Consider the following 16,336-nt stretch of genomic DNA (forward strand, 5'->3'; position numbering starts at 1 on the left):
CATGACGAAAATTGCGTCCCGTGGGGTTCCACATCAACTCACCGACGTACAGAATTGGCACTGGTATGCACTGGATGCCATCCACCTGGACAGTCGTCACTTAGGCAATGACGTTTCAGTGAAGATAGCAGGTGTGATTGTGGTGAAAGTAAATGGTTAATCATAGGTATCGGTGCCCTCTTTACCCATACTCGTGGTCCGAGCAGGATTTGATGCTAGGCTGTAAGGACACCATAGAAATGGCTCGCTTTTGGACAAATAACGCCTCATTGTCAATTTGGTCAAAAGTACATTTTCTCAACATATTTTGGATGTGCATACATGTAAATAGTATATGTGTGTATGTATCTTGTTCTATAGTAGTGGCTGATACCAGCAAATGAATACATGAAGTGAAACGACAATCTTGTTGAAGGCATACGAAGGGAGTCATCTGAAAGTAAACTAGTTCACCATAAATATACAATTTGATTAGGTCAAGATAGTGTGAAATCATAATTTTTATGGAGGCGAAGTTTGTTGACTTGAGTGTTCACAATGGATGTAGTTGTTTGAGTCTTATTCTGTAATATTAGGGCGTAGTACTAAATTCTTGTACTAAAATTCACTAGATAAAACATCAGATGCTTGCACTCTTACAATGGTCTTTTCAACATCATTTCTTGCATGTTGCAACGGACCTCGTCAAAACATCACAAATTAGTTAGTTATGTAGTTAGTTATGTATATTAAGTTTCTACAAAATTAACATCATGGCTTTCTTTTCAGTTTTATACTATTATGTGGAGGTAATTAAAACAAAAGGTATGTGTGATTTAGTCTTCATTCACAGATTGGTTTAGTACGGCCGTTTTATATCTCTCATATTTGAGGGCTTCTTATAGGTATATAACACGCAGGACAAGTAAGGTAATTTTTTAGTGAATGTTTGCTGATGTCTATTGTTCTTTCTACAACTACATACTGTATATACTTTAGCAATCAGAGTGCGATCGAAGATATTTCTTTACAAATTACAGTTTCTTGTTAACAAAACGCACACAAACAACAATTACTGCTTACTCTAATTGCTCTTAATATTTCTTCACTCGTTTTACATTTTGACACGGTAGGTGAATTTGTGGCACAGTGTAATTTTTATCCACATAAGGTAGTTAACTGAAGAATTGCAAAGTACTTAACTGATTAGAGGACTGTGGGCTGTAAAACGAATAAAGAGTCCATCCTGTAAAGAAGTGACCCCAAAATATGGTATTTGACTATCCAGGTAATTTCATTATTCTTTTATGCCACAGAAGGTGCAATAATCCTGTTCTGAGGCATCGTGCGTTTGCATTCTTCGACGTAGTAAAATACCAGTCTTAGTGTAGTAATATCCCAAAGTAAGTTAAATACCTTGAAACATATATCGCAGAAGGGATATATAACATTTCATTCCATATTCATACTCTTTCTTCCTATTGTATTCTTTTTCTTGTAGAAATGAGAATAAAAGAACCTGATCTTCTTTTGATATTTAACAACATCTTTTTCCATAGTATTACAGATAATCTGTACACTACTTATCCACATAAGAAGTTTGACCTCCACTCATGAAAGTTTTTTATTTTACACTACTTGAATGATTTTTTCTTCAATGCTGTCGTTCCCTTATCACAACAATCTCACCATCTTACTGAAAACCGTAGGTCAGCACTCCCAATAATGGAAGCTAGAAATATAAGTAACAGAATTAAATAGGGAAAGGTACTTTTCGAATGGAAACTGATGGTATAAGTCAAGGGAACTTGTGTTGGATGAGGGAAGTACTTAATTATCTTCAGCCTCAATTGATCAGGGAATTACTATTCCAATATCCAACAACTTAACTACTTCGCTTATATGAAAGTAGAATTACAGCATTTCAATACCAATATCGTTCGCCCCACTCGCTTCTTATATTTCCTCCTTGCCTGTACGCTATCAGACTCCCCACCGTTATTGGCAGTTGAAAGAGACGCCAATAATTATATTGAACTTGACTGAAGCAGAGAGCAATTGAAGGCTGTTAATATCCATTGTCAGATTATTCGGAGTTCACGAGATCACTGAAAACGACACCATGCAAAATTAAAGATATCATCACTAAGTTCAATGGATAGGACAATGTCACATGGTCTGCCAATACGGATAAGAAAGTAAAGAGAAGTACATATTAGAAACGATCATCACCGTCATCTCCGCAATGTAATTAAACTACAGTAAATCCAGTAAGTTCTAAGTAGTTTCATAGGAGTAAATGTACCAAATTTTGTGGTTACGTATGTCCATCTGTGTGCGAATTTTAAATATCCATCCACGTTGAAGTAGGTCGCGCAGGTGATTTTCAACGGCATATAAATAAAATTATCTGCATTTCGTAGAGATCAATAGAATTGTACGATTCTAATACGTTTGGTGAGTACAGTAAGACATTTAAACCAATCTCGGCCACTACTTTAGGGTAAGCAAACTAAGAGATATGAATCCTGACATTGTTTCAGTGCAGAACACCACCCTCTATGTTTGCTAGTCCAGGACTCTGCCACAAAAACACCGTGGTGTAATTTCTCACCTACCTCCATTCCACATAAGAACTGATCGCCTGATTGCGAATAGGTCGTAACAACGAACGCCTTTGAAACCCCACCAGAGTCCGAATATAACGTTTTGCGCTCTAATATTTCACCTCTCTATTTTGTGGTTAGACAGCTTCTCACAATGATAGGTTTCTCACTGTGTGGAGTAGACCATTCCTATTTTATATCAATAAATATTGGTTCAGAATCCTTCTCGTTTTGTAGCGAATACCAAAATGGAATAGCCACTCATGAATTTTTTCTCTGATGAATTGAGAAGCTTAATGAGAAGTAAATACAAGTTTCATGCATAGTAGAACAGGGAGAGACAGCGAAACGTTATTGCACTATATAGGGAAAGATGGCCGCCATCCCTTGCTGGACCCATCGGTAAGCTGCCAATCTGTAACCGCTTAAAGCTGAACAACTCAGCTGCTTGTTGCAAATCTTCCATCAGATGCAACATATGCGGTGGAAATCACAGTCATACTGAATGAACATTACCTCGGGACAAGGCAAAGTGCGCAACCTGTCTTGGGAACCATGCTACCCCTTTCCCTGACTGCCCCTACATAAAGAAGGCGATAACATCCCAATATAAGTAGCAGTTCTCACAACCAGCATATGCCCCGATAATTACTACGCCACAAACACTACCTAACCCACAACCACTTACCTACCGCAAGCTCACCAAGAACAAAATCTACTGCAAGCAATCCTACTAGCATTACAAACCAAGTTCACCACTTCCTCCACAAACCAAGGTTCCACAAGCCCAATTCTCCTCCACTCCTCCCCCTAAACAGTCTGAACACAAGGTCAGTTTAGCTCTGTGGACTGAGTAGCGGAGCGACTGGCAGTCAAGAAAAACCCCGTCCACAATCAAGGGAAAACTTCATCCAAAAAAAGAATAACTCTCCCCACCCCTAAATACTGCAAGACCCCAGAAAACATCCCCCAAGCACCGCACCTTCCAAATCCAAGGACGTGCCTCAGATTTACCGAACCCAATACCTGTCCCGAAACTTGTCAATAACGGCATTAAACCAAACCAATCCATCGAAGAACCCCCAAAATGCCAAAAACTAGCAAACATCAACGCCTCACCAGCCATAATTTAAAGTAAGATTAGCGACCAAATAGGTCGGGAATCTCAATCACTGTACCACAGCTGCCACGCTCCGAGCGGCAGCTGTCGCTCCGCGTAGATCACGCTCAGCAGCGCGGGTGGGCGTTCAGTTTCATTTCCGTAGGCGATTTAATAATGAATAAATTTGAAAAATAACGTATATCTCACCTTTCAATGTTGTAATATAATGTCATTGATTTTACATCCCACCAACTACTTTTACGACCTTCGAGAAAGTCGAGGTGCTGCGATGTTGTCCCGCAGGAGTTCATTAACATGATAACAAATCTACCGATACGAGGCTGACGTATTTGAACACCTTCAGGGTCGAACCTGCCCTGTTGCACTCAGAGCTACTCAGCCCAGAATCTTACACTTCATTAAAGCAGTACTGTTGACCATGATAACCATCATTCCATCGTTTTCGATTCAAGTGTTGCATATCCGCCTCTGAAATTTCACATATCAATCGGTTTTAGTGTGGTATTACTGCTCGCAGAAGAATTGGCTCAGCAGTAATACCACACTAAAGACCAACCACCGAATTTCTGACCGTGAAGAGGAATTTTATGAACAACTTGTCTGTGTCCTAATACCTGAATTCTAAGAATTCGCATATCAACATAAATGGAAACAAGCTTCTTCCGTGATAATTAAAAGAGAAAAATTAATTATACTAAGCAGCATCCACCGACAGAAATGTACGCGGGCAGCTGGATCCTGTGTTGTTAACTGATGAATCACTTTTTAAGGATAAAAGCGTAGTATTCGTATCCCCGCAATGCCGATCTTGGTGAAATACCACACTCTTGTGCCAATCGGCGTGAAACTTTCCTCAGACTGATATCCAATCTTGCTTGATTGTCTACAGATGTCTGCTCCGTTAACACCCTCTTCTGTGTTTCTCTCGTCTTGTTTAAAACAGACCCTGTTTCTCTCCATTTCCTGAATAACTTGGTAATCTGTTTTCTCAATGGGACTGCAGCGCCACGAAAACAACGTAGAAATTTCCGAACGGTTCTGTCTGTAAGATAAATGTCTCAACTAGAAATATCGTTATCTAATACTATACGTCAACATAATAATAATTTCCAGCAAAAACTGTTGGAATGCAACACAAAGGCAGATCGCACACTTATCAGTTATGCGTAAGTTGCCTTTGTATGTTATGTAGCTCATCTAGTACACCACCTGCTGAACAGAGCCCATTGCCGCACACCTCTCTGCATGTTACCATGTTGGATATCTAGTAGCGGCCATTATACAGCGCTTGTTTAAAATCTTTATTCGTATTGTAACTTTAGTAAATTTTCTCTTCAGAATAGTGTATTATAATACTAGCAGTACACAATGCTTATAAAAGACTACTTCATTTCAAATCCAATCCCATTTAGACAGGCTAACCTTAAAAATGCTGATGAAGTAATGTGTGTAATTTACGTGAAACAATTATTTTACTCTATGCACACTTAAATCTGTGCATATTACGGCACACTATGCACTTTTCATTACAAAGACAGGCCCCTTTCCCTAATACCAATCAGAATCGAATTGAGGTTCTGATTATGATAGAGAAATGCAGCTCTATCTAAAGCTACAAAAGAAGTGGATGTATTACAAAATGAAGTGTCCTTCACTAAACTGTGATGATATGAGTTACAGATTTAAGAGAGCGGTAAGAGAGGAGAAATTTAGGTGCAGGGATTCTTAGATAATAAAATGACTTACGGCGATATTACTTAAGGCAGAGAAGGGAATTAAAGCAGAAAACGGAAGTAGAAGAGAAATACAGTGACAATGATAGCAAATTCCGTAAAACACCTTATGGCGTGAAGTAATAGGCTACATTCCGCGTGCTGTTGAAATATTAACGACCACCCTTAAAGCTATTCGAAAACGATTGTAACCTCCAGCGGTATTCCGCAAATATCCCGCATAATGGCAACTTGACGTCCAACTCGCTTTCTACCCAACTAACTACCACGAGTTTACAGGAATATTGAAGAAAAGGGTATTACATACTTCCCTGCCGGCAAGCAGTCAGAAACGCTGCCATGGTAAACGATAGGTTCGTTGTAGGTCACTCAATGCAGAGCATGGGATGAGTAAGCGAAACTATGTACATAACAAACAATTGTTTAAAATGAAGAGGAATTTCACGTACGGCCTTTGGATTTTACAGAAAATCAATAGTATGAGAGAAAGTTGGAAAAGCCTGTTCTGGTTTTCGAATAAACCCGCAGTCTATTCAGTGATTTTTAAATTATATGAATATACACTAGAGTCTCGTTAATCCGAACCCCGTAAATCCGAAATTCCGGTTAATCCGAACTAAAATATTAAATTTTTAAGAAATTCTCCTTATTGAAATGAAAGAAATTATTATAGAATGAGGATTTACTTGCATTTTATTAGTCATATTTTACTAGAATAACTTAATGTTATGTAAGGAGACAAGTTGTAACCTAGTTTTAGTCGTTTTCTCCTCTACGGGTTCTTAACTACCCCAATGTAATTTTTTACAGTGTTTTATTAATGTAACTGCTAAAGAATGGACATTTAAAATTACAGTATGTACTATATTTTAGAAACTATTTTCCTCACACGGTTGAGGCTCTGGCCTTCTAACCCCAACTTGGCAGGTTCGATCCTGGCTCAGTCTGGTGGTATGTGAAGGTGCTGAAATACGTCAGCCTCCTGTAATAGATTTACTGGCACTTAAAATAAATCCTGTGGGTTAAAATCCTGGCACCTAGGCGTCTCCGGAAACCGTAAAAGTAACTAGCGGGATGTAAAACAATAACATATTATTAGAAGATATTCTCCGGTCAATCCGAAAATTTCGTCATCCGAATAGACTCCGGTCCCAATTAGTTCGGATTAACGAGACTCCACTGTATAACCTTCTGCTGGATGAGTATATTCTAAATACGAAGTTCGGTCGAGATCTATCAAACCGTTTCGCCATTATGGTACAAAAGCCGTACAGACAAACAGACACAAAAGCTAAAACCTACTGATCAGCCTTTACTTGACCTGAAACGGATAGATATCTGAAAAATTGACAAAATAAGCTAAATTACAGATAGGGGTACCCTACAACATTATTTATATACAGTAGATAAGCATCGGAACGTTTATAAGTGCAGACATTAATGTCGAGATGTTCTGCGTTTCAACGGTATGTCATATTGACAAACGGATTGCACCAACAGACACCACGTTTATTGTTGTACATGGCTGGTTCTATGACATTTTCTCGCATCTCCTATATTTATGCGTTAGATTGAGTTAGAAACATTGAACAGGGTGAAGTTTAGGTACAGTTTACACACATTGCTTTGTTTTTAAGATACTTACGTAGCAGATATAAACACAAAATTTGACTAGCGGATGGCCACTGTTGGTATCAGTATGCGTGCCGAATTTGATGGTTCTACCTTTCTTATGTGTGTCAAATTATAAAATATTGTAAATAATTAATTAAAGCAGGCATTAGGCTGTATAGGGGCTGCCTGGCCGAGGCGTGCTCGGTTCGCCCGGAAGGACGTGGGTTCAAATCCCCGTCAGGAAATCGTAAGACTTAAGAAACGAGATTTCCACTTCCGGAGGTACATATGGCCCTGAGGTTCACTCAGCCTACACCAAAAACGAGTACCAGGTTAATTTCTGGGGGCAAAGGCGGCCGGGCGTAGAGCTAACCACTCTACCCCATCACGTGCCGCGGTTAACAAAGGTGGAACCCTTTACCTTCCAGTCCTCCAAGAGCCTTCATGGCCTGTACGGAGGTGTCTTTGTCTTTTGTCTTTTTTTATTAGGCTGTATACAGAGCCATCTAAGAAAACGCCTTTGTTAAAATTGTATTTCTGTGCCGTAGATTTGGCTGGGCACCGCCCACACAAACACAAACACTTCCTTTTATTATGATAGATTACGTATTAACGCCAGTTTCATAACTAATGTTTTTCTGACTATTATAATTTTAATTTCAATTTATCATTATTATTATTATTATTATTATTATTATTATTATTATTATTATTATTATTATTATTATTATTATTATTATTATTATTATTATATAATTCGCTGGGGCCATCAAGGACCACGTTAAGTCTTGTTGCATTTGACACTGAACTTGGCCTTCTTTAGAGCCCAAATTTCCCTCATTCTTTGAGAGTGGGCCTGCTTACGCTCCTCTGTCCAAGGAGCACCGTGTCTTCTCTTCGGTTGCTCGTCTCGGTTTAGCCCGTTCGTCAATATTTTCTTGCGGAAGAGATCTCTGTTAAGGGCGTCTTCAGCTGAGATATGTAGCATTTGCAGGTCTTCTTTGGTATTTCTAAACCAGGGAATTGTGGTTTTGGGGTTTGAATCAAAAAAGTGAAAGATTTCTTTAGTTAACTTTCTTCCGTCCATTCTTTTCAGATGACCGTAAAATCGTGCCCGTCTTTTTCTGATTGTGTCGGTAATTTTCTCTATTTTGCTGTAGACTTCCTTGTTGGATCTCTTTTGATGGATTCCATTTCTGTACTTTGATCCCAAGATTCCTCTCACAATTTTGCGTTCTCTTTTCTCCAGTTCTTCAAGGAGTCCTTTGTTGGCATTTAGAGACAGGGTTTCGGCTGCATAGAGAACTACTGGCTTCAGAACTGTTTCATAGTGACGTATCTTGATGTTTTGGGAAAGGCATTTTTTGTTGTAGATTGTGCTGGATGTTTGGTAGGCTATTTCCAGTTTGCGTACTCGCTCCTGAAGTGCTTCTTTTTCCAGTCCATTTTTCATGATGATCTCACCCAGGTATTTGAATTTGTCTACTCGGGTGATGTCCCCGTATTTTGTAATGGAGTTTTGGTGGAGCCTCTTTGATGTTAGTCATTACTTCTGTTTTCTCAAACGATATCTGCAAACCAGTTTGTTCGGCAATTTCCTTTAAAATTTCAACTTGAGCTCTAGCGGTTTCTATGTCGTTTGAGAGAACAGCAATATCATCGGCAAATGCTAAGCAGTCTGTTGCGATCCCCTTGGATTTGGTTCCTATTCTCAATGGACTGTAGTTGGTTTCCTGTAATCTCACCCGCCAGGTTCTGATGATCTTTTCAAGAACACAGTTGAAGAGTATCGGGGATAACCCATCACCTTGTCGGACTCCTGTTTTGATGTCAAAGGAATGCGAGAGACATCCGTGGAACTTCACCTTGGATTTTGTATCGGTCAGGGTGGCTCTAATTAATGCCAGAAGTTTCAAATCAACTCCAAATTCATTTAAGATGGTTAGCAGGACTTCCCGGTCAATGGAGTCGTACGCTTTCTTAAAGTCCACAAAGACAGACACATACTGCTTGGACCTTAGTGTACAATATCTGATGATCGTTTTGAGATTTTGGATCTGTTCAGCTGTTGAGCGACCTTTTCTGAACCCTCCTTGGTATTCACCTATTTGATGTTCGACTTGTGCTTCCAAACGCTCCAGGATGGCAAGTGATAGAATTTTGTAAGTCACGGTTAGCAAAGATATTCCTCTGTAGTTGTTGATGTTATTCATGCTGCCTTTTTTGTGTAATGGATGGATCAAAGCTATTTTCCAATCTTCGGGTAGGGTCTCCTTGTTCCAAATTTCTTCTATTTGCTTTTGCAAGATATCAAGTGATTCCTCTGGGGCTTATTTCCATAGTTCTGCTACTACTGAGTCTTCCCCCGGCGCTTTGTTATTTTTGAGACGGGCAATATGGCGCTTGATCTCATCTCTGTCGGGTGGTCTGGAATCTGGGCACCTGAGTAAGGGTTCCTTGGTCTCAATGGCGCTTTGCGGTTTAGAGCAATTAAGTAAATTCTTGAAGTAATCTGCCAGAATGCTGCAATTTTCTTCATTTGACGTCGCCAGTGTGCCGTTCTTTCGCTCAAAGTATAGAGATGGTGATTTATAGCCAGTGAGTTTGCGTTTGAAGGCTCTGTAGTACTCTCTGCTTACATTCTTCCTAAAGTTTTGTTCTATTTTTTCAATGAGAGATTTTTCGTATTTACGTTTCTCAGTTCTGAACACCCTAGCTGCTTGGGCACGTTGGGTTTTGTAGGTTTCCCAATCATTTTCTGATTTCGTAGAGTAGTACTGTTTCCACGCATTGAGTCTTTCTTGGAGGACTGATTCGCAGGTACTATTCCATCAGCCATGCTTTTTGCTTCTCTTGATTTCTGCAATGTCTTTGGCGGCCTCAACAAGGAGACTTTTGGCATTGTTAAAGTCACAGTCATTTGGTCTAGCCTTCTCCTGAAACTCCTCGACCCTTTGCCGAAGTTTATCATTGTCGAAGCGTGTGATCTGTTTGGTTGTCTTCCTTGTGTTTGCGGGAATTGGTTTGAATTTGATAAGAGACATATAATGAATAATGATCTGAGGCCACATTGATGCCTTTCTTTACCTTGACATTCATAATCTCAGGGCTGTTTCTCCTGGAGATTGCAACATGATCAATTTGGAACTCTCCGAGAGCTTGGACGGGAGAACGCCAAGTCATTTGCTTTCTGGGTAGATGGCGAAAGTGGGTCGACATGACCTGCAGGTTGTGATTTTTACAAATGGACACCAGTCTTTTGCCGTTGGGATTGGTTCTTTTGTGAGCAGGGTAATTTCCTATAACTTTCTTGTACTTCTGTTCACGGCCTAGTTGGGCATTGAAGTCACCCAAAAGAAGCTTGACATGGTGTTTGGGGATTTTGTTTAATTTTTCATCCAGTAGGTCCCAGAAATTATCAACTTCGTCTGGATCAGACTTCTTCTTATCATTTGTAGGAGCATGTGCGTTAACTAGGGCATAGGTTTTGTTCGCGCATTTAATTGTGAGTATAGACCATCTGTCATTCACAGGTTCGAAATTTGCAACCGATTTAAGGATCTTGGTTTTAACAGCAAACGCGGTTCCAAGCATCACAGCTCCATTGAGGATTAATCTTTGCGCTTTGCTCTTGAAAAATCGATAGCCTTCGGATTCAAAAATCTCTTCATCTGGGTACCTTGTTTCCTGTAGGGCCATTATGGATATCTGATTTTCGTGAAGAGCCTTGGTGAGGGTTTTCAGCTTGCCAGTTTATTATTATTATTATTATTATTATTATTATTATTATTATTATTATTATTATTATTATTAGATGTTGTATTTTGTAATTTTGTAGCATTTTAGTGAAATGATGAAACGGTGGTTAAGGGTAAGAAAGGATCAAGATCCCTAACTTTGCCATCAATTAAGACGTTATCTAATCTAACCAAATCAAATCAAAAGGTCAGCCCAGGTAAAAGAAAATTTGTCTTGTTGTAAACCTAAATTCTACTCATTCCCTTATGCATAACATCAACCCAGACAACGTCCCGAATTTCAGATCGGTTTAAGGGACTGGAACGGTGAACACTCAACTTGTCTCTTCGAACCTAGAAAATAGGTTCCTGAATCACCACTTCAGACTATGGTGAACGTCGTAATGATACCTGATATGTATAGCGTGTGAACTTTTCTTCCAAATTTTACCTCCACACACTAATACAGAACAGTATGTCCACACACGTTACCAGACAGCTTACACCTGGGGCTGTTGTCCACCATACATAACCTCCTTAAATACTAACAAACTATTGAGCAGTAAACGAAGATGAATGTTAAGGAATGGAGTTAATTTATGCGAGGGCTAGTCAATGAATAACACTGCATATACTGTATATATGCACCTGCTACACATAAAAATAAAACGTAGCACGGAATTGATACAGAATATTTTGTCACTTTGTTCCCATTCTTGTTCAGCATTTCACTTCTACGATAAACAAAGGCATTTTACTTTACATAGAAGAAATCAGCGTTGCGGGTGAAAGTGCATATCTCAAAGCCACCCTATCAGTCTACTGGTAACATCGCAACTCCTTAGTAAACTGAGCGCACGTAACCCTATCCTGCATGTGCCTAATCCCATTGTCATTGCAAGAAAGTCCCCAGTTCCAAAGGAGGGCGGTAAATATCTGAACCCGAAGGTCACAGTGCTGAGAAGTTATACGGACTTATTAAGTTCAAAAATAGTTGTGTTCCTGTTCCAACTCGAACAAGTTACTTCATCCTCATTCACATAGGACATACCTACTCGATCCGACATTAGGCGCTACAGACATTTTGTGAATTAATTATCAATCAAAACCTTTCAGTCGAATGCTCTCCTGGTGACTATTGATGTCACCATGTCTTGCATTCAGCCAGGTCACTTATTGAATGCATATGAAAAAGCGACGTTCAAGGGTATAGATTACAATGACGTACAATGTATAGTGCCTTGCGTCCTGAGGGATGAATAAGCAAAGACCACAGAACTTAAGAATAACTCCATAACATCCATAATACCAAAGAGCGAACTTTAATTCGTTGACGACGTGGATTATGTAATAGACAAACTAAATGAAAAAGATTTGTTGATACACATAGTAAGGTAAATTCATGTCCTCGGTTCCTTGGAATAGTGCATATCATTTCAGAAACACCTGTAGGGGATATCAGCGACTTGTACCAAGTTTTCCAATGTACTATTGAAGAAAACGAGTAATGACGTGTAACTACAGGAAATTGTATTATGAATGCATAATGGACGTCAGAATTCAAAAGCAACGATTTAGTCATTCCACTTCTCACTGTTGGAATATATCAAGCGTTTCCAACTGAGGTGCTTCCACGGCCCCGGCCGGCCCCGGCAGCAGCCCCGGTGCTGTGCTATAGAACCGCTGGGATGGTGGGGGAAGGAGGAGAAGTGTCAGAGGCAGAACGACAAGTCGTCAAATCAGCACACAACTTATGAATACATTATTTATGACTAGAGTCCGGATTATTAGGTACTGATAGGTTAGAATGCAAACTTACTTAAGCCAGCAACAAGTATACCCTACACTGTACAACGGTTATGCTATGAGATTTGCATAGATATTAGGGGTACACCCTATAGAACTCCTTGAATTTATGCTACTCTTCCTACATTGTGGTACAACGGGTTGCATCACACTTCGTACAAACCAAATTACTTTGCATTCTAACCTATTACCACTTAAAAATCCGAGGTATATTTATGACAGTTCTGTGAACACATAAAAACACAATTTATTCTGTTCATACTTTGCGTTTGCCTTAATGTAAATTTACCGTTTAAGTCGATTGTTGACATCGTTTTGCGGCAACTAATTTACTGATAACGGGTACAATCGATTTGGCAGTAGAAATTCTAAGTACAGCCTCTAACGAGTAAGTCCGCATCAGACAGAGAAATCTCAGTTCTCCATTTATTTAAATTCAGAATTGAAAACATCTGTTCGCATGCATACGTTGTACCGAACATTGACGTAAATTTTAAGGCAACTGCTTGAAGTTTGAGAAATTCTTGTGGTTGAACACCTTTGTAAAAGGATATTAAACCACCACTGTAGTGGTAGTACCTGTCCTTTAGGATTGTGTTGCACTCTAGTCTTATCAACTCTGTTTGGAAATATGACGGCGATTATTCAAGACGTGCTGAAAATGGCGACATAAATAATTTCTTTCAATCGGGTATTGAGTACAGAGTGCAAAGTCTGTAACGACGTCTGATAGTCTCCAAGTTGTTCACAAGAAGACAAACGTAAGTTCCTGTACATGACGAGAGATGGTGTGTTTTGACAAGCTTATCGCCTCAAAGTGAGCCACAGCGCGTGAACCCAGTACTTTCGAGCACTCTATTAAACATTCTTTTACAAATTCACCATCAGTAAAGGGTCGCCCACTTTTTGAAATTTTCAGAGCAACAACAGCCCATAACGTTCTCGAACTGCGCTTTCTAAAGTGTTAGGTTCAAGTATCTTTTTGACAGGGACATAAAACAATTAAAATAATTATCTTTGTGGATTTTTTGCAATAGGTCTGGACAATGGGATAGAAAAAAGGCTAGGAATGAGAAGGAAGCGGCCGTGGCCTTAATTAAGGAACAGCCCCAGCATTTACTTGGTTTGAAAATGGGAAACCACGGAAAACCATCTTCAGCGCTGCCGACAGTGGGGTTCGAACCCACTATCTCCCGGATGCAAGCTCACAGCTGAGCGCCCCTAACCGCGCCGCCAACTCGCCCGGTGCGTTTTCTGCGTTTTCTTAGCAGCACTCTAAGTCTAATTCGAAACAGTTCTTAATAATTATAACCAAAAACGAAATCAAATCTCATAAATTGTATGTAAAACTATTCCTAATGAGTACGTTATTAGGTATCTCTGAAGAACTTAGCAATTCCGATTTTAACTTAGGAAGTTGTTCGGTTCTTGCTGCGCCAACAATGTCATCATAGGTGGAAACATGTTTATTGTGGTAGTGTCGTCGAACGGTTGAAGACTTTAAGCTTAAAATGACATGACAAATTAAACATTGAGCTTTCACTTCGGTATTGACAGCAAAATATGAATCCGCCCATGAAGGATTAAACGACATTTTTAACGAAGGAGAAACCAGCTGCTCCAATGTCTATTCTATCGAACAGATTCTGCTGAGAATGACACACACACACACACGCAGAGAATGACGTCTGACTCGTTGGCTGAATGGTCAGCGTACTCGCCTTCGGTTCAGAGGGTCCCGGGTTCGATTCCCGGCCGGGTCGGGGATTTTAACCTTCATTGGTTAATTCCAGTGGCCCGGGGGCTGGGTGTTTGTGCTATCCCCAATATCCCTGCAACTCACATACCACACATAACACTATCCTCCACCACAATAACACGCAGTTACCTCCACATCGTAGATGCCGCCCACCCTCATCGGTGGGTCTGTCTTGCAGGGCCTGCATTCGGCTAGAAATAGCCATACGAAATTAAATTAAAACAGAGAATGAGAATGAATGTACTGTCTCTTACGTACACATGCACCGACCACTGCGTGGGGTAGGTGGAGAAGGAGGAGAACGGTGCTGCTGAGTGCAGCGCTGGTGCTCCCCGGCACTAAAGTGCTCGACTTGGAAAGGCCTGGAATATATCGTACAGAATGTATTTAGTCCCTTGTAAGATGTGGTGATGGTGAACTTCTGGAACAAGGTACGGTTTGACAGATTATTTCATTCACTTACAGAGATGTGAGTCATGAACGATTGCGGACTAATATTTGAAGAACATAGGCAGAAAAAATCAAACACCAATATCCGATACTAATATTCACTAACATTTGAACCCTTTACGCAGCAGTAAGAGACTGACCTCTGACTGAAAAACGAAGGGAGCTGCTCAATATATTGCAGATATTGATGGCAGTATTACAGTACAAAATAAATTAGCTGCAGAATTACAATAGTTTCAATAATAAATGCATAATAAATGATTATTATTTAGAACTGTTCTTGCTGTTAAAACGTAAGCTAAGTTGGAGACATTATTAATTACTCTCCCCACCTCCACTCGTGGGTGGGGGCATTAGAATACATCCAAGATATCCCCTACCAGTAGAAATGAGCGACTACCACGGACTCTGACCTCGGGAGCGTGGGTTGGCGACCAAATGCCCCTCGCTGCGTCTGGCATTGCTTACACTTACTTGTGACAGACTGCTCGCCTTTATATTCTATCGACCTCCCTCGGTTAACTCTTGTTCTTTCCTCACCCCGACGATATTGGGTTTGTGAAGCCCAGGGTGTCTTTCATTTTCACGCCCTTCGTGGTCCCTCCCTCTTTTGCTGATACGTTCGTTCTTCGAAAAATCGGAAATCCTTTCATTCTTCCCTCTGATTAGTGCTAATATACGATGGTTGACCAGTTGAACGAACCCTAAAACAATAACCATTACCACAAATTAATACTTCCGAGACAAAAACATCAAAGTATCATAATATTCGATTTTGAACGTTCCGCTCGCTATTTGCTTTACGTCGCACCGACACAGATATGTCTTATGGCGACGATGGGATAAGAAAGGATTAGGAATTGGAAGGAAGCGGCCGTGGCCTTAATTAAGGTACAGCCCCGGCATTTGCCTGGTGTGAAAATAGGAAACCACGGAAAACCATCTTCAGGGCTGCCGACAGTGGGGCTCGAAACCACTATCTCCCGATTACTGGATACTGGCCGCACTTAAGCGATTGCAGCTATCGAGCTCGGTTTTGAAAGTTCCCGTTCCCCTTGTAACCGTCCAGGCTTCTCCAGCCTTACTAATTTAATAATATCATTTTACGCGATATCATTTGATATCAAGTTTATCCGCCATCGGCGATTATTTGTAATAACATATTTATTCAACGTCAATCATTTGTAATCATGGCATTTTGGAATCATATTGTATATATGATAACATCGTTTTATTATTAAAATTATTATATTATGTAGCATAAGAATTCATTATGTTGTAAATACGGTCAATATGTTGAGACATAGTTGTTTTCATTTCATCTCATGTTTGTGTATGTGGAGGGTTATTCTTGAAGCTTGGGATTTTGCGTTAGTCATGGGTTTATTTTATGACCAAGGCTAGTAAACAGCGACCCGTGCGCGAGGCTTGCAAGATGGTCAGACATATCATCGCCACGCCTTCTGGACTTGTCGAGGAAGAGAAGGGGAGTTGATGCTTCGATCTATCGAATCAGATACTTCGTTGTA

This window comes from Anabrus simplex, chromosome 1 (assembly GCF_040414725.1).
Source record: "Anabrus simplex isolate iqAnaSimp1 chromosome 1, ASM4041472v1, whole genome shotgun sequence".
NCBI lineage: Eukaryota > Metazoa > Arthropoda > Insecta > Orthoptera > Tettigoniidae > Anabrus > Anabrus simplex.